At 35.1% G+C, this 19,339-nt stretch overlaps 1 protein-coding gene across 1 annotated transcript in view; it reads right to left on the bottom strand.

The window, feature by feature from the left end:
• The window catches only part of smpd3 (sphingomyelin phosphodiesterase 3), a 55,133-nt gene extending 36,190 nt beyond the window's left edge, over positions 1-18,943 (bottom strand). Inside the window, exon 1 of the mRNA XM_048158723.1 lies at positions 18,794-18,943. The gene's annotated coding sequence lies outside the window, so the exon portion shown is untranslated. The remainder of the gene's footprint in view (positions 1-18,793) is intronic.
• Positions 18,944-19,339: the final 396 nt, after the last annotated feature.

The following is a 19,339-nucleotide window of genomic DNA, read 5'->3' as shown; positions in this document are numbered from 1 at the left end:
AAAAAAGCATAAAATAAAATAGCATAAAATAAAATAAAATAAAATAGCATAAATAACATAAAACAAAATAGCATAAAATAAAATAGCATAAAATAAAAAAGCATAAAATAAAATAGCATAAAATAAAATAAAATAGCATAAAATAAAATAGCATAAAATAAAAAAGCATAAAATAAAATAGCATAAAATAAAATAAAATAAAATAAAATAAAATAAAATAAAATAGCATAAAACAAAATAGCATAAAATAAAAGAAGCATAAAATAAAATAAAATAGCATAAAATAAAATAAAATAAAATAAAATAGCATAAATAGCATAAAACAAAATAGCATAAAATAAAATAAAAAAATAGCATAAAATAAAATAGCATAAAATAAAAAAGCATAAAATAAAATAGCATAAAATAAAATAAAATAGCATAAAACAAAATAGCATAAAATAAAATAAAATAGCATAAAATAAAATAGCATAAAATAAAAAAGCATAAAATAAAATAGCATAAAATAAAATAAAATAGCATAAAATAAAATAGCATAAAATAAAAATAGCATAAAATAAAAAAGCATAAAATAAAATAAAATAGCATAAAATAAAAAAGCATAAAATAAAATAAAATAAAATAGCATAAAACAAAATAGCATAAAATAAAATAGCATAGAATAAAGTAAAATAAATTAGCATAAAATGAAATAAAATAGTAATTTACAAGGAGAAGCTGCCACATCAAACTAAAAATAAGCCTGATTAATTATTGCATTTAAAGCTGCAAAATTAAAGTTGTTTATTCTTCCATCAAAGAGAGTTCTCCAATTTGAAAAGCAAAATATTTCTTAAAATGTATGTACAAGTGAAATATAAACAAATATTTTACAACATAGAAACAGATTGATATATATATCAATCAATGATTGATATATATATATATTAAATGTTCCTTATGAGATATTCATACACTGTATAATGTTTTTTACAGTGGAAAAACCCTGTTAAATATATATATATATATATATATATATATATATATATATATATATATATATATATATATATATATATATATATATATATATATATATAAAACAGGGTTTTTCACTGTAAAAAACATTATACAGTGTATGAATGTCTCATAAGGAACACATCAAGTTCTATTTTAACTGCAACTTCTGTACGCAAACATAATAAACATAATCATCTTGAAAAAAGAGCATAGTCTAGTAATATCCAGGCAATAAACATTGTAAAAACATGTGAATGTTGTTCTAAAATTTTGGTAATTTATGTTTACTATCATAGCAGATGCTAAACTGTAATCAATGTACTGTTCGCAAATGGCTTTCTGGCCTACACTTAATATAATTGAAAAAAAAATGCACAGGATTGACAAGGGACAGCAATCACCAGACAAGTGTCTTCAAATCCCATGATGACAACACTTGCTGTATGCAAGGTGTTAATGAAGCTGAATATCGCACTCATTTAAGTCGTACACATTGCACAATTTAAATGAGATGAGGAAATTCCAGCCGAAGCATTGCCTCTCTTGAGTATTCTCACACTCAAATATGGGCTAATTGCAGTGGAAGAATGTTTGTGATATAATTTAATCCATCAACAGATCAAATGGCATTTCTGCTGCATGGTAGATAAAGCTCATTTCAGCTGCTAATCAATGTGACACCTTTGTGGAGGGATTATGACCGTCAGATCCTCAATAATCCATCATTAATCAATGCAGGCATAATCCTTATCAATCTGGCAACCAAGGGCTGTTTAACAACAAACCTCCTACTGTTTTTTGTTTTATTGTGATAATAAATTTGAAGTATTAAAGAAAAAATAAATAAGTGCTTGACTGTGACAAAAAGTCTGGCATCCGTTATGGTACGGATGTCAGAGTTCGATGCATACAGTCAGACGACGAATACAGTCAGTCATGTGTGATCCACACTCCAATCCAGAAGGGGGCGCGTGCGGTAATGCAATGCTGTTTGCTAACCTCCGGTGCAGAAGAAGAAGAGCAGACAAGTTATGCATAGATTTAGGCTTCTTCGAAATGCATCAGCGCTGCACAGACCGATCGGTGAATGACATCAACGTACCGCGAGAGCGATTCAAAAGCGTAAGGAGTTGTATGGTCTCCAGTCGTTCTCGTAGTACTTTAATGTCATACGCCGATCGGTCTGCGCAGCACCGATGCATTTCAAACAAGCCTAAAGTTTACATGTAATCTCTCAACCAGTGTTTCAACTGTGGAAAGACATCAATAAAACAGCTTGAAAATAATATCTCACTACACTGTAAAAAATGACCGTGATTTTAATAGTAAAAGACTGTAAAAATGCTGCGGTGAAAAACTGTCAATTGGTTTACAGAAAGTTTCCGTACTATATACGGTGAATAACTGTAATAGATCTAACGGTACATTTAATGTAATTTTACAGTAAAATACCGTTAAATTCACAGTTTTTGGAAGTGAAAAATAACAATTCATTGTAAAATTTACAGTGAAAAACCGTAAATTGACATTCCCACAATTCCCTGCGTGACACTTCACATGTGATATATTTTCGTTGAAATAACTCTGTTTCTTCTTAGTTTTTCTCATTTTTTTCTAATCAGTTATGTACATTAGGGTTTTATGTTACATCTAATGTTGTTAAATTAATGTTTATTGCATTTTTAAAATGCATGCATGTTACCATGATGGTGTTTAGTGTGTGTGTGAATGACACTGTGTGCACCTTCTATATGTTAGTGTTGTCCTTCTCAGCTTGTGGAAAATCTGCTTGTGATGAACTTTGAGTCATCATGTGACTCTCATCACCACTGTGTTTGGTGACTGTCATTGTATTATAAAGGTGCAAAACAGATATTAGTACTTCATTAGGTTGTTAAATTAACATTATATCAGTTAATGAAATACGTTATTTTACCGTAAATTTAACAGATTTTTTTTACGTCGCTACTGTATTTTTTACGGTAAAGTTCTGGCCGTTTTTTACCGTAAATTTTACTGGGATTTTTTTTTACAGTGTAGCATTACATTTACCTCAGGCAAGTCATTTAGTGTCCACAGCATGTTAGTTCACTAATGAACTCTAGAGGGAGCATTTCACTAAATATATGCACTATATTAGCTATATATTCATTATATGTACTTTACCAGTTAATAATTTCTTAATTATCTAACATATGTTTAAATAAATTTGTCATAAAAACAACTTATGACAATAACTGTTAATGATTATATTTAAAAAATGAATTGTAATAGAAAAATACATTTATAATTAGATTTAGAAGTTAATGCAAAACCTGCCTTATGTGCAATTTGTTTGAGTGTTGATTATTATATCCATAAATAAATACCAACTGAATTGAATATTTTTGGCTCTGCTGTTAATTGTAACCTTTAATATTATAGTAATGTGCAAGAAAGGCTCCCTGTATAAAGTCAGCAGAGTTTTTTTTATTCTTAAGAACATTTTAATTATGAATTTATTTAAAAAGAGAGCCACAATTTGGCACAATTTTATAGTATATAAAGTATGATAAAAAAAAAAAAATTATGATTCATACACTTAAAATGGCATTTCTACCTACAAAGCAACTTTTGTAAAGACAAGACTGGTTCTGTCACCCCTTACATGAGTTTATCCCTCAAATTTGAATGCAGTTTAATGCAGGGAACTGGTTTAATGAACTGAATTACTGCCATTAGAGGAATGATCATTGCGATTATCTGTCGTCCAAAGAGCAGCAGATAACTCAAGTCTGGCTTCCATTCAGCGGGGAGCGACCATTACTCACCCAGACTCCCTGACACCTGGTTACACAAGGTGATGAGTGCTTTTACTGTGTGGGCGCTTGTGAGATTGAGTGGCATCCAGGGGCAAGACAGACAGAGAGTGTTTGAGTGAAGAAGTGCGTAGGACGGCAGAGGAGAGGCAAGGTGCTATTAGATATGGCTGTGCGAGATTTCTCTCACTGTTCATTTCTTGTGATGTGTGTATGCATATACTGTACAGTGGGGTTCAACACTGGAAATATGGTATTTTTGCTTTGAAAATAAACAAAATGAGAGAATCCTGACAAAAACAAAAACAACAAAAGAAAGTTTATGATCTAAAATGAACAAGACATATTTAAGATTAAACAATTTCTAGGTCACAAATGAAAATGTAAGCAGATTTGTGATTTTGACTATGTTAAGTCCTTTGTACAAAAGGTTAAAACCACAGAGCAGCTGCTCTTAAACATTCTACAATCATGCTGGATATAATATGGATCATCAGGTTAAAAATATACATATTTAATAATTTCACTCAAATTGTTAATTAAACGTTTCAAATATACATTCAGTTAATATAAATAAATGATCAAATATCAAAATAGAAAAAAATAAAGACAAGCATTGTTTCTAGTAGTCTCATGCAGACCCTATTGTACTTGTGTGTTCGTCTTTGAATGAATTAAAGCTGCTATGCACAGATCCTTCAGTTTGTGGAATGACGGCCGAGGATTATGATGATGATTCAGTATTACCCATCATGCTCTTGGGCAGTGGCCCATATGGGCCCCCCCATCTCTACAGGGTGTTTGCTCTAAATATACTCTCAAATCTAGATCATGCTGGATCAATACTCTGCTACACACACAGGCACACGCTTTCCACTACTATACGTATACTGTGTTTACTAGAGGAACAATTCCTCTATGATATTTTCTCTGTGGTCATTTAACCTGGCTCTCCTCCCCCCCCACCCACATTTCACATCTCTCTCCGTCTCGTTCGCTTTTTCCATCTGTACGCCTGACCCTAAGTGATTCACACAAATACAAATTGCTTTTAGACTTGTGGCTGAACACAAAGACAACTTGCAAATCAATAAACCCTGACCTGCCTTCGAAAGCACACATGTATGCAAATGAAAATAAAACACGTGTACAAACACACACACACACACATAAATACAACATAACGCATCACAAGTTTAAATCCTCTCTCGAGGAACAAATATACTGTAGCTCTATGTTGTGGATTGATTTGCTCTACATTGCTCAGATTGAAGACCACTGACATGTGTTTATGTGTTTCTCTCTATAACAGTTTTTCCAGTACATTTAATGTGGTCAAAGGCATTTTGAAGACAGATTGAAAATAGTGTACATTCAGCACAGTATCATCCAAACATGCATAGTAAGGGAAAACAAGCCACAATCAGACATGTCATCCAAATGTTCCTCAGCTCTGATGCAAATGAGTCATTTGATTACTTTATTCTTCCAATATTTTTTTTTTTTCCCACAAAATGAGAAGCTATAACACAGACATTACATTCTGACTGATACCAAAGCCAATTAATTTTATGACTGAAAACCAATTTGATAACAACTATGTATTTGTTTTTATTCGGCCTGTTAAAAAACAATTCAATTTCAATTCTAAAATGTTATATGCTTAGAGTAATACATTAAAACAATATACAAAGACTGAGAAAATACAGCACTTTTGTAACCTGTCATAAAAAAATGCCAATTTTTGGCTTCCGCAATGCCAGCCAAATCAGACGAGTAATTACAATATATATATAAAAAAGTCATTCAGTTTAACCAAAATTTTGGTTATACCGAATGACAATATTTCCGAATAGGCCGATTGGCTTTTGCTGGCTAGCAAAAGGACAATTAAACATTTTATATTTAGTACAAGTTTTTAAAATATGACAACATGTTACATGTTTTATAGCGGTTGTACCGAATGACCTGATGTGAAAACATGAATTTTTCAAATAGTTAAAAGAGAGTTAGCTACTTTGCTTCATAAGCATGTGGTCCTTTGCATGTGTCTGAATGATGTCACATCCTGTCACATGATACTGACCGCATTACTTGATCCAAAATGGTCACTTTATATTGGTTACTCCGAATGACATCAATGCAATTCATTTTTCTGGACATTCTTTCACATAACAAAGCAACAACTTCTACACATAATTTTAATACCATTTTGCACTATGTTGATATATGAGGTTATAAAATCATGCCAGAATAAAAAAAAAAAAATACATTTATTACATTTTAAGATACTTTAATCACAAATGAAATGGCTGTATTGGCCTTTGAAATGACCTTTTGACGCTTTAAAATCTTTAAAATACTTTTATATGGTGCAAAATAAATAAAATTCAATAAAAGAGATCTAGTTGTACTACCTTACATACTTTGGATGTCATATCTTTCTTTTTTATTATTATTAAGGCCTTTGGGAAAAAAAAATGACATGTCATTGATCCATATAAACAGTAAATTCAGCGTTTGAGAGGAAAAATGTCAAATCCTGACAGAAAACGCGACAATTTGAGTGAAGAAGAGACCGTTTCCTTCTTACCTTTAGAGTCTGAAATGTCCATTCAGTATAAACTCAATAAATAGTACAGCCGACAATACGAAGATGCGCAATGCTAGAGATTTATGTAAACAGGTCGCATGCTGCGTTTATCCAATGATCAATGACACTGACACTGCAAATATGCAAATAAGAATGTTAACCCAGGGTTTAGGAATGTGAAACTTCATCTTACGAGTACCCAGGATTAATTGTTAACTCTAGATAAATTATGAGCAGTGTGAAATGTGGAGCAAGATAACCCAGGATTCCGTTTACCCTGGGTTTAGAATGACCCAGGGTTAACTATTTCAAGTGTGAAAAGCCCTTCAGAGGAGCAGAAATAATTATGCTATATCACAAAATATCGGAATTTAACACCCCAAATAAATAACAATCCATTGGAAAGACTGCTGGTAAATTTCAAAACAGACACCAGGCTGTTAATCGGCCAAGACAATAATCTCAAAATAGCCTGAATCTAATCTGCCAAGGCTGAAATATAGGCCTATAACTACTTTGTGGTTCCTCTGTGTCTCAGTGAGTCCATCATGCGGTTTGAGACAGTCAGAGTTGATGTGTCTAGATGAGAGCACCTGATCCTTCATGTCTTATTACATCACAGCCAGAGCAGATGAACAGAACGAGACAGGCACAGCCCAGAGCTCCAGAAGAGGATGGGAGGGGTGGAAAGGGGGCGGCATTGTCAGTGCGAACTCAAGCATAAGAGAACAGAGTTGCCAGGGAAACCGCCCTAAAACCAAACGCCACTCTCAGGCAAAGGAAACCGAGGTGAGCAGTAGGTCATATGTGGCAGAAAAAGGGAGAGAGAGGGTGTCCCAGCAGGACAGAGATGGTGCACATGTTCTTTTGGTTCTCCTGCTGATCATAACAAGTTCTGTGACAGCATCAGCACCTACGACACCCTCTCCTGCTGCCTGGCACCGCAGCAGCCCACATTAACATCTATACGTCTCTGATGTGTAGAGCTGCTACTTGTTTATAATAGCAGGGGACCATCAAGCTTAATTACACACAGACACACACACACACATTTGCCATACACAAACAGAGGCCCATAAAGTATTTACAGGCTACCATTTGTTTAAAAATGCATAAATCATCATGATTAGATTACAAAATGTCGAACCAAATGCCATTTATTTGAAAGAAAAACAGCCCTCCTATTTAAAATAAATGTGAATTTTTGTTTGCAACCCATTTTGCTTATGTAATCTGACAAAATAAAAGAGGATAGTCAGTGAGAAGAAAAAAAGTAGGAAGGGATTTAATTTTATCCATCTGGAATTAATTTAAAGGTGCCCTAGAATTAAATATTGAATTTACCTTGGCATAGTTGAATAACAAGAGTTCAGTACATGGAAAAGACATACACTGAGTCTCAAACAGCATTGTTTCCTCCTTCTTATATAAATCTCATTTGTTTAAAAGACCTCTGAAGAACAGGCGAATCTCAACATAACGCCGACTGTTACATAACAGTCGGGATCATTAATATGTACGCCCCCAATATTTGCATATGCCAGCCCATGATCGAGACATTAGACAAGGGCAGAACGTCTGGATGTGCACAGCTGAATCATCAGACTAGGTAAGCAAGCAAGAACAATAGCGAAGAATGGCAGATGGAGCAATAATAACTGACATGATCCATGATATCATGATATTTTTAGTGATATTTGTAAATTGTCTTTCTAAATGTTTCGTTAGCATGTTGCTAATGTACTGTTAAATGTGGTTAAAGTTACCATCGTTTCTTACTGTATTCACGGAGACAAGAGCCATCGCTATTTTCATTATTAAACACTTGCAGTCTGTATAATGCATAAACACAACTTCATTCTTTATAAATCTCTCCAACAGTGTAGCATTAGCCGTTAGCCATGGAGCACAGCCTCAAATTCATTCAGAATCAAATGTAAACATCCAAATAAATACAATACTTACGCGATTAGACATGCTGCATGACGAACACTTTGTAAAGATCCATTTTGAGGGTTATATTAGCTGTGTGAACTTTGTTTATGCTGTTCAAGGCAAGCGTAAGTTCCGGGGGCGGGGGAGCACGAGAATTAAAGGGCCGCAGCCTGAATTGGTGCATAGTTAAAGGTCCCGTTTTTCGTGGTTTTTTGAAGCTTTGATTGTGTTTATAGTGTGCAATATAACATGTGTTTATGTTTCGCGTGTAAAAAAACACAGTATTTTTCACATAATTTACTTATCTGTATACCGCTGTTTCCACTGTCATAAAAACGGGCTGATGACTTTCTTGTTCTATGAAGTCCCTCCTTCAGAAATACGTAACGAGTTCTGATTGTGCCAGCGGTTCCTGTGTTGTGATTCGACAGCTCTGAGCGAACCTTGCCCGGAAAGGTCACGCCTCTTACCATAACGAGAAGCACGCACTCAGTGTTATTGTAAACATGTCTTTAATTTTACCCTATCAATTTGAGCCGGAATCAGACCCGGTGATTGGACTGCGGGATGAAAATAACAGCGTTTCGACGACATGGCGACAAACACACTCTACATACGCAACTCTTGTGTATTCCTGTGGGCGGAGGTTAGTCAAAAAACTGTTTTAGTGACGTCATTAAAGAAGGAAGTAGAGGGATGTAGTCCAAACTGGCCGTTCGATGTAGGCGACTTCTGTTAAATAAAATATCTCGCTTGGCATTGAACTTTGAGCTTTAAAATTTTACAGATTTTATTTATACTCTAACAACAACATTACACACTAACTAAAGTCTGAAACATGGGATCACGAAGAACGGGACCTTTAATGATGCCCCAAAATAGGCAGTTAAAAAAATTAATAAAAAAAAAAATCTATGGGGTATTTTGAGCTGAAACTTCACAGACACATTCAGGGGACACCTTAGACTTATATTACATCTTTTAAAAAGACGTTCTAGGGCACCTTTAAAAAAAACAATAAATGTGAGTTTGCTAGAACAATGCCTAAATAGGACAATAGAACAATGATACACTGTTTAAAAAAAAAAGAAAAAAAAAAAGAATAATTGGTTTAACTTAAAAAAGTAAGAGTTCATTCAAAGTCCCTTTCTGTTCACTCGGCGGCCATGTTTGCAATGCCTCTGGGCAGTCCTATCTATCTGAATGAGGGAATCCTAAAATCTCAAAAAAAAAAAAAAAAAAAACTGCTCGGCGAACTCACAATTAAATATTTCAAATCAGCAACAAAATCTGAAATGAACTTTCCCATAAATGTTGTTTCTTATGCTCAAATAGCATTAAAAAAGCTTATTTTTCAGGCTAGACGAGTCAGTGCGCATATGCAGTCCTAAGCGCGAGTGTCAGGTTTCTATGGGAACCGGAGTTTCTAACGGCAGCTGCAGTGACACAATGACTTTATCAATCAGCGATTGGCTCTTTTACTTTGCAGATTCTCCCATTCATAACTAATAGGAGTGAACCGTCTTTCTATATTTGTAGTTTTTGTTTCATTGAAATTAGAAATTTGAGTTAATACAATGAAGGCAAAATGTTATGTTATCTGAACCACATTAATTATTGAAGTTGATCTGACAAAAGAAAAAATGTTGTGATAACAAATCATGAAAATAATTTTTTATTTTTACAGTAAAATATGTAGTAGTAGTAATAATAATAATTATTATTATTAGAATAACAAAGTAATTAATTGTTCACAATAGGGCTGTTCAACGATAATCGTGATTATTGTGTACAAAATAAGAGTGTTTACATAATATATGTGTGTTTTTTTGTGTATAATTATTATGTATATATAAATACACACACATACATGTATATATTTAAGAAATATATGCATGTATAAATATATATATTTATATTTTCATATATTTATATTATATATAAATGTAAATATTTTTAATAGAAATATAAGATATTTTTTCTTAAATATATACATGAATTTGTTTATTTATATATGCATAATAATTATACACAAAAAAACACACATATATTACGTAAACACAGACTCTTATTTTGTACACGATAATCACAATTATCATTGAACAGCCCTAATTCACAATGAGACCAAGCATAAAGAAATTAAACATTTCCATTTTAATTTTATGTATATTTATATTTAGTTTCAGCTCAAACCTAAAACCAAACAGTTGATAGGCCCCACTGACTTCTATAGTATGTTAAAAAAAAAAAAAATACTATAGAAGTCAATATCAACTTTTTTGTTACCGACATTCTTCAAAATATATTCTTTTGTGTTCAGCAGGGGACAAAAAATTCATACAGGTTTGGGACAACTTGAGGGTGAGTAAATGATGACTTTTCATTTGTGGGTGAAATTTTTGCCTAAATAACCACAAAAGTGATATTACAAATCAGACACGGCATACTCAGTTTGAACCAAAACAGAAATGCACGAAAATATACCAGCATCAGCCGCTATGGTCGTCGCACCAAACATCTGACCCCCCAGAAATTATCAAATGACTTCACACACTAGCACACATTTCCAACCTCAACCTGCACACACTCACATCTCTTCACCAGAAAAGCCTCTCATCTGTTTCGAGGTCAGCTCATATCCTGCAGGTAATGACAGACCTCATCCCTGAGCCGACCGACCCCTGACGGAAAGAGCAGGGTGCAGTAGGGTGGTTCTGAACCGAAGCACCCTCTGTAATCTACCAGCAGCCATGGCCTTGAGCGCATACACCCACAACCAGCGTCTCTCAGCCGGGCTGAGACTCTTAACTGGAGTTTCTCCCACAACCACAGCCCTAAAATAGGGACGGAGCCAGAGTTAGAAAGAGCAAACGCAAAGCATGGGTCCTAATCACACACTCCAGCTCCAATCATGTCAAACACAGTTATCTCCATCCATACAAGAGCTTCCCACAATTATTACGATTATCATTATCACGCAGCTAAAGCGATCCTATATCAAAATAACATATCACTTCACCAAATGCCTGTCAATCCATTAATGGATGGATGGCTAGGTAGTGTTAAAACCAGAGCTGAGCACACAGCCGATGTTCTATAAATGACCTACAAGGACACACACACACACACACAATCGTATTGTGCTGCTCTGGCAGATTAACTGAACAAAAACCAAATCCTTCTCTCTCGTTGCATTCATATTTCCCTGTGTACCAGCAGAGGACATCTAATCTCTTCATGTTAATGCAGTCTGTTCACAGAGCACTGCCAACATCAGCCAGCACACAGGAGAGAAGTCTGGCTTGGAAATGGTAAGGTAAATATTGTTCTTTAGACAGATTTAAAGGGATAGTTCACCTAGAAAATAAATTTTGCCATCATTTACTTACCCTGATGTCGTTCCAAACCTGTGTGAAATGCAATTTTTTTACATGCATTTAAAATGAATGGATGCTGAAAAGTTTGCAAAAGCACTGTTAAATATCATAACAAGTACTTTGCAAATATTACAATCTCCTCCAGTGACTAAGATGTAAATAGACACACACATTCGTAAAATGTAAGATGTATCACACACACAAGTTATTTATTTTTTAATCCAGTTGAGATAGTAGTCAGATTGAAAGGTTTACTAAAATCTTCCCGTTAAACTGATTATTTAAGATCTACAGCACCTCAGATCAAAATTTGATTTGAATTGAGCTCAACAGGATTGTTTGATGAAGGCTTTTCAGTCTGATTATTAACAGATTATAGACCTTATGCACCAGAGAAACAAGTACGCCGCCATCTTTATAAAATTGTCTTTGAACTTCCGTTTTTGTGGCAGCCCTGTACATTTCTATGTCATCGCTGTCAAAGAATAATTAGCTGGTGACGTGGATTTACTTGTTGTAGAGTTAAAGGTGCCCTCGAATGAAAAATTGAATTTATCTTGGCATAGTTAAATAACAAGAGTTCAGTACATGGAAAAGACATACAGTGAGTCTCAAACTCCATTGTTTCCTCGTTCTTATATAAATCTCATTTGTTTAAAGACCTCCGAAGAACAGGCGAATCTCAACATAACACAGACTGTTACGTAACAATCGGGGTGTATGCCCCCAATATTTGCATATGCCAGCCCATGTTCCCAACATTATAAAAGGCATTAGACAAGGGCAGAACGTCTGGATGTGCACAGGTGAATCATCAGACTAGGTAAGCAAGCAATAACAACAGCGAAAAATGGCAGATGGAGCAATAATAACTGACATGATCCATGATATCATGATATTTTTAGTGATATTTGTAAATTGTCTTTCTAAATGTTTCGTTAGCATGTTGCTAATGTACTGTTAAATGTGGTTAAAGTTACCATCGTTTCTTACTGTATTCACGGAGACAAGAGCCGTCGCTATTTTCATTTTTAAACACTTGCAGTCTGTATAATTCATAAACACAACTACATTCTTTATAAATCTCTCCAACAGTGTAGCATTAGCCGTTAGCCACGGAGCACAGCCTCAAATTCATTCAGAATCAAATGTAAACAATATAACGGTATACAATACTCGCATAATCCGACGCATGCATGCCGAACACTTTGTAAAGATCCATTTGAGGGTTATATTAGCTGTGTAAACTTTGTTTATGCACTGTTCAAGGCAAGCGCGAGCTCCGTGGGCGTGGAGCACGAGAATTAAAGGGCCAGCAGCCCTGAATCGGCTCATTTATAATGATGCCCCAAAATAGGCAGTTAAAAAAATTAATAAAAAAAAAATCTATGGGGTATTTTGAGCTGAAACTTCACAGACACATTCAGGGGACACCTTAGACTTATATTACATCTTTTTAAAAAAAGTTCTAGGGCACCTTTAATGAAAGTTATCATGAGCATTGTTATGTTTAACGCAGATGTCTTAACAAATGTCAGTAGACCGGGACGATTTTAAAACGAGCAGTTCATTCATAAAAACGTAAGATCGCTGTAGAAATACAAACCGGAAGTCAAAAGACAACAAGCGCAGTGCTGAAAAGGGGTGGAGCTACATAAGGTCTATAAGGTTCAATTGAACCAATTGCTTCGCCAAATGATTCACTATTTCGAAGCGTTCAAAACGCCTGCTGATCATAACTACTATTGTTCCTTTTAATAATACAAATGTCTCATTAAAACATCTACAAGTGCATAAAGCTGATCAGAGGTCAGGTAAAAACCATAGACACTTGTTCAAGGGTTCACAACAAAAGATTCATAAAGCTTCATGAAGCAGTGTTTTGAAAGCACCCATCACTAATATGGCTATAGAATATTGCTCAGTAGTTCTACGGAATATGCTTTTGATACTTTTATGATATTTATGAAATAGAAAATGCATGAATAGGCATCAGAATCAGCCACTAGAGTCATCATCCCCTAAAATCAGCTGACCAATTAGTTGAACAAGACTGATTATTGGCTTGAATTTTGTGTGTTTCGCGCACAGCACTATTGCATGGCATCAGAATGTTTTGGGGATTTATCGAGTTCAAATTGTACTGACCATGATACTTTTAGGATGTTTTTGCATCCTATGTGAAGCTTGAAATCCTCTATGACATTGAAAAGAGTAACCAGCACAGTCTAAATATCTCCTTTTAATAAGAAAGAAAGACAAACAGATTTAGAACAACATGATTGTGAGTACAATTTTAATTTCTGGATGAACTATCCCTTTAAAATCTTGTGTCTCAATCTAGGATTGTAGGCATGTATTTTTGAATATATCTGACCACTAAATTTCCATGTGCAAACATTGCTTTAGTCCCTCACAGCATGAGAAAACATTAGCAAACCTCACACAGAATGGATTCACTGTGCCTGCCGCGTCATTCAGCACTCAAAAGCATCCTTGAAATTCAGCACAGTGTTTGAATGAGGCTGAACAAGCTGTGCCCAAAACTCACACATTCACACACACACATGTACCCTAATGCTATACCTGCCCTATTTCTGGCCCAGCGCTCCCCTAGTGTAACGTCTGTTGACCTGTAGCAAAACTAAAGACCTGTCCTAAAAATAGACTGCCACGTCACTATCACAATCCACCCTGCTGCTGCACGGGATTGTTGTTGATGGATTCCGCATTCCCATTTATGTTATAGGCCATAATGTTATTCGTATTTGAGCATATTTTATGTTTAATAATAGTCTTTTTTCTGTGTTTATTTGATCATTTTTGTCTTTTGTCAGCGTAAAGTTTCTGGACAATGTGTTTGATATTTAACATGGTGTGTCTCTAAGAGAACAGGATGTTTAGAGGATGTAGTATTTACGTCAGTAGGGGGCATAACTTCTTTTGTGATCAGCTGTGGAAGCACAAGGTTTGTACCTTGTCTTTTGTTTGTTTCTGCTGTCTTCTTGGAAACAAGAATAAATCAGTTTTGGTTAAGAAACAAGAAGATGCTTGCAGAACTTTACTGACAGATTTTCAACAAATGATGGTATTTACAGTCAAGACTGTGGAAAATAACATGATGATATGTGTGTTGGTTTTTTTTTGGTTGTTTTTTGTTTTTTAATGTGACATTTAAAAAACTAAAACTGACTATGCCACAACAGTAACAAACCAGCATTGTTCTTCTTCATACAAAGTAGCACAAATGGTCTCAAAACGAAACTCTTGAATACACTTCAAAGATTATACGGCATGATCTGTGCAAACTTTGGCAAATTCAGCAACTAGTTGTTCTCGAACACAAGCCATCTGACACAAGATCTGAGCAAATCCTGCCCGTATCGCTGAATCATAATGACTCCAGAGATGCCAGAGCGACAGTAGTCACACTTTACATTCATGATCAAGCTAAAACACAAAATAAGAGAGTAACAGAAAAACAGATGGAGATCATCTATATATGGATGATTAAATATACTAGGATGATTTTAGGAAGAAAACAACCACTTTAGTTTTTAAATCTTATAAACCATTAAAGTATACTGTGAGCAATGAGGTTCGAAATATACGTAGTTCTGTCATGAACCTCTATTCTGATTGTGACTCAATCTGCTTACAATCACATCATTCTCTAAAGTGCACAGCTGATTGGTTCCTGCTGTATCAGTAGCCAATGAGCTCGCTGCTCAACCTTCAAATACTTGGTCAGCATTTGCTGTACCAGTGCAGCGTGCTTTCAGAAACCCTCCACCTTCCCCAGCTCCACCTGTATAGATCTGCTATAGGTAATTCATGTATGCTATATTGTACAGCCACAGCAGTGTGTTGTGTATGTTTTGGCAGTAGCAAGTCTACTTGCTCTGTAGCAGCAGCAATAACCAACAGCAGCAGTTGCAGCAGCGTAGCAGATCTATTCCGTCAAGACAAAACATATCAAGATTGTCATATCATTACTATGCCAAACACTCCAAGAGTTGTTATGACTATTGTTGAAGCCGCCAGTCTGCATTATTTCATTTTTTTTTAAATAATGTTGAACCGAATAATTACAGCTGAAAAACTACATTACCCATAATTCTGCAGTGTCTAAATGCTCCCAAACTCAAATATGTGCATATTTTGTAATAAACATAAAATATATTGTTTCTACATATTATCATTATCTTGAAATCAATAGATTTATATTTATACATAATTTTTAACTCAATTACGTCATTCCAATGCTTTTGGGGATTTTAGTTCTTTACCACATTAAAGGTGCCCTAGATTCAAAAATTTAATTTACCTCGGCATAGTTAAATTACAAGAGTTTAGTACATGGAAATGACATACAGTGAGTCTCAAACGATCAAATGGCAGATGGAGCGATAATATCTGACATGATCCATGATAACATGATATTTTTTTAGTGATAATTGTAAATGTTTCGTTAGCATGTTGCTAATATAATGTTAAATGTGGTTAAAGTTACCATCATTTCTTACTGTATTCACGGAGACAAGAGCCATCGTTATTTTCATTATTAAACACTTGCAGTCTGTATAATTCATAAGCATAACTTCATTCTTTATAAATCTCTCCAACAGTGTAGCATTAGCCGTTAGCCACGGATCACAGCCTCAAATTAATTCAGAATCAAATGTAAACATCCAAATAAATACAATACTCACATAATCCGACGCATGCATGCAGTATGCATGACGAACACTTTGTAAAGATCCATTTTGAGGGTTATATTAATTTGTGTAAACTTTGTTTATGCACTGTTTAAGGCAGTGGGCGGGGGCGGAGAGCGCGCGATTTAAAGGGGCCGCAACCTGAATCAGCGCATTTCTAATTATGCCCCTAAATAGGCAGTTAAAAAAAATGTATTTAAAAAAATCTATGTTGTGATTCTATAATAAATGTATAAAGTGTGCTTAAATTTTGAGAATGCATTTTTTTATTAATTTCAATTATTTATTTATTTTTTTGCAATAGAAAAAGTTTCCATTACCCCAATAATTCTGTTCTTTACACATTTTAATTAAAAACCAATCTATTTCTTTATATATATATATATATATATAAAATGATATAGTTCAAAGTTAACTGACTGCATCCTAACTTAGCAAATTAAAGGCATATCTAAAACTATATGTAACCAAATTTCTCCAAAAACTTAAAAACATTATTACCATTCCAATCAACATATTTAAAATCACTCCTAAAGTTAGACCAGGATGTGATAAATGTATTTACTGTACGTATATGAAGCAGTTTTTTCCAAGTAGTCAAAACTAAATGAAGAATCCCCCACATTTGCTTTACATAAGGATGAAAATGAATAGTTGAAAATGAGTTTAAAAAGTGTCCAGAGAGACACTGAAAACAAAATGAAACAACAAGAGAACTGAACTTACATTATATCATTCTTTGACAGTATCTATTTATTTTGTGGCTTCCACTGAAGCACATCCTGCTAAGGCAGATTAAATGTATCATGCTTTTCAGCTCTTAAGAAGCATATTAGGATGACACAAGCTCCTCTCAGCTGTTCCTCTAATGGTTTCGACATAATTACTGAAGGTATGGCTATCTGCCCGAGAACCCCACGTGAACACTTCCTGATGGCCGCTTTGGCACACTGACCGGAGTATTTGACATGAACCGGTGTTGCCTGATGTCCTGTGCTTGTCTCACATTCAGATAATGTGCTCTAATGAAGAAACTTCAGCAAATCCAGTGAGCAAATGACCCGCTGTGTCGGATTAGCACTGCGTCATCACTTATTTCAATACAGTGACCACAATTCCCTCGCCCACTGTCGTGACTTGGCCTAATGCCTATCTTGAGAGGCTCTCTAAAGACCGGAGGAAAAATGGACCGATAAATCTGGAAACAACATGGGAGGTTTAATGGCTAAGCAAAAGCTATCTTCCAATAATGATGCTTAACATCACGCAGGTGGGGAAGTAGTCACGTAATCTATTAGAGAGAAGAGCAGCTTTTAAAGGGACGGTTCAGCCAAAAATGAAAATTATTAATATTTATTCACTCAAATGTTGGACTTTTTAATCTTACAAAAAGACTTGCAAGTCATAAGCACTTTTATGATGCTTTTGGGTGTTTTTTATAACATTTTAATTGCTTTTGCATGGAAAAAAATGTTTTCTTTGGTGATCCATGGAACACAAAAAAATCAAGTTTGGAACCACATGAGGGTGAGTAAATAATACCAAAATTTTAATTTTAGGGTGAAATTATTACTTTAAGGAACGATCACGATTTCAATGGTAACATTATCATGTATTTTAGGTCATTTAGGTGTGTGCAAGTAAAAGCGCAGTCAGAATCTCACAGGATCACACCAACTTTTTTTTAGAGAGTATGTTGTTTAACACTACACTACCAGTCCCTTGTCACAGAGAATACCTTTTTAGCCTGTATAGCATTAACCTGGAACAACTAGACAAATAGGGTTAAAGAAACACAGTCGCTCTAGCTGCCACACCTTGATCTGTGGTTTAAATTGCACACTAAATCACTCCATCTTACTACAATTCTGAATCTTAGCAGTCTTATCTGAAAGTATGCATATGAAAACATGGATTTAAGATACAAATATTTAATTTCACGACGCTGTAACTGAAAATGCACCTTTAATTTTGAATTTAGAAACAGTAAAATCTGACATATCACAGTCAAAATACATGCTGTGAGGCATACCTGACTCTAAATGCATGCCTTGCCTCAAACTGATGGCTGTTGGTGGATAAAGTGATCACATACGAGTCCAACACACAGCCTCTAGCACATGCAAATTATTCAAATCCCTCGATTCCAGTAGTGCTACGAAATCAAAGCTTGAAAGCCAGAGGCAGTGCATTTCTACGAAACAATTAATCAATAAGCAGTCTAACATTTAAATAGAGCAAACCCCTTCCAGGCGCACAAAGAAGCGTGTTAGGTGATGCTGATGCACTCACAGGCAAACCCTTCTTCCCCTTTCATCTCTCTGCGTAACTTTTCCTTTCAAACCAGTCGAATGGGATATTTTCTATACTCACAATTCGGTAGTCTAACAGGTGAGTGCCTCCTTTCGCGCTATTTCCTTGCGAGTTTCCAGATATCTGATTTCCCTCGCCGTGTTCCGCCTCTCCGCCCCGCGTTGCAACTGCTGACGACGACGCTGAGTTTCTTTCCAGCACCAGCGCGCTTTGAACAGCTCCACTGACGTCACTCCCCGCGAAACCAACCGACGCCACGCCTTTCAATCCGCTGAGCCGGAGACCCCACCCAACAGACACTAGTGGTTGGGAGTTCGATTCATCCACGTGATTCGAATCTTTTGAATCGGTTCACTAAAAAGATTTGTTTTGGTGACTGAATTTGGAATAGCATGGGGCCTATTACATGTTTTTGACATATTGAGTGTCACTGTTATTTTTCTTCTGGTAACAGAAATGCAACATTTATGGTCATTGTGGTTTTATAAATTCCACTTTCAAGGCCCATTCACATCAAGGACGACAACTAGCCTAATAAAGATAAAGATAGCGAAAGATGAAAGCTTGAACACACCATATTTCATCCATGATTGCTCACTGATTGAA

This window comes from Megalobrama amblycephala, linkage group LG15 (assembly GCF_018812025.1).
Source record: "Megalobrama amblycephala isolate DHTTF-2021 linkage group LG15, ASM1881202v1, whole genome shotgun sequence".
NCBI classification, from domain to species: Eukaryota; Metazoa; Chordata; class Actinopteri; order Cypriniformes; family Xenocyprididae; genus Megalobrama; species Megalobrama amblycephala.
This window is presented reverse-complemented; position numbering and strand designations above follow the sequence as displayed.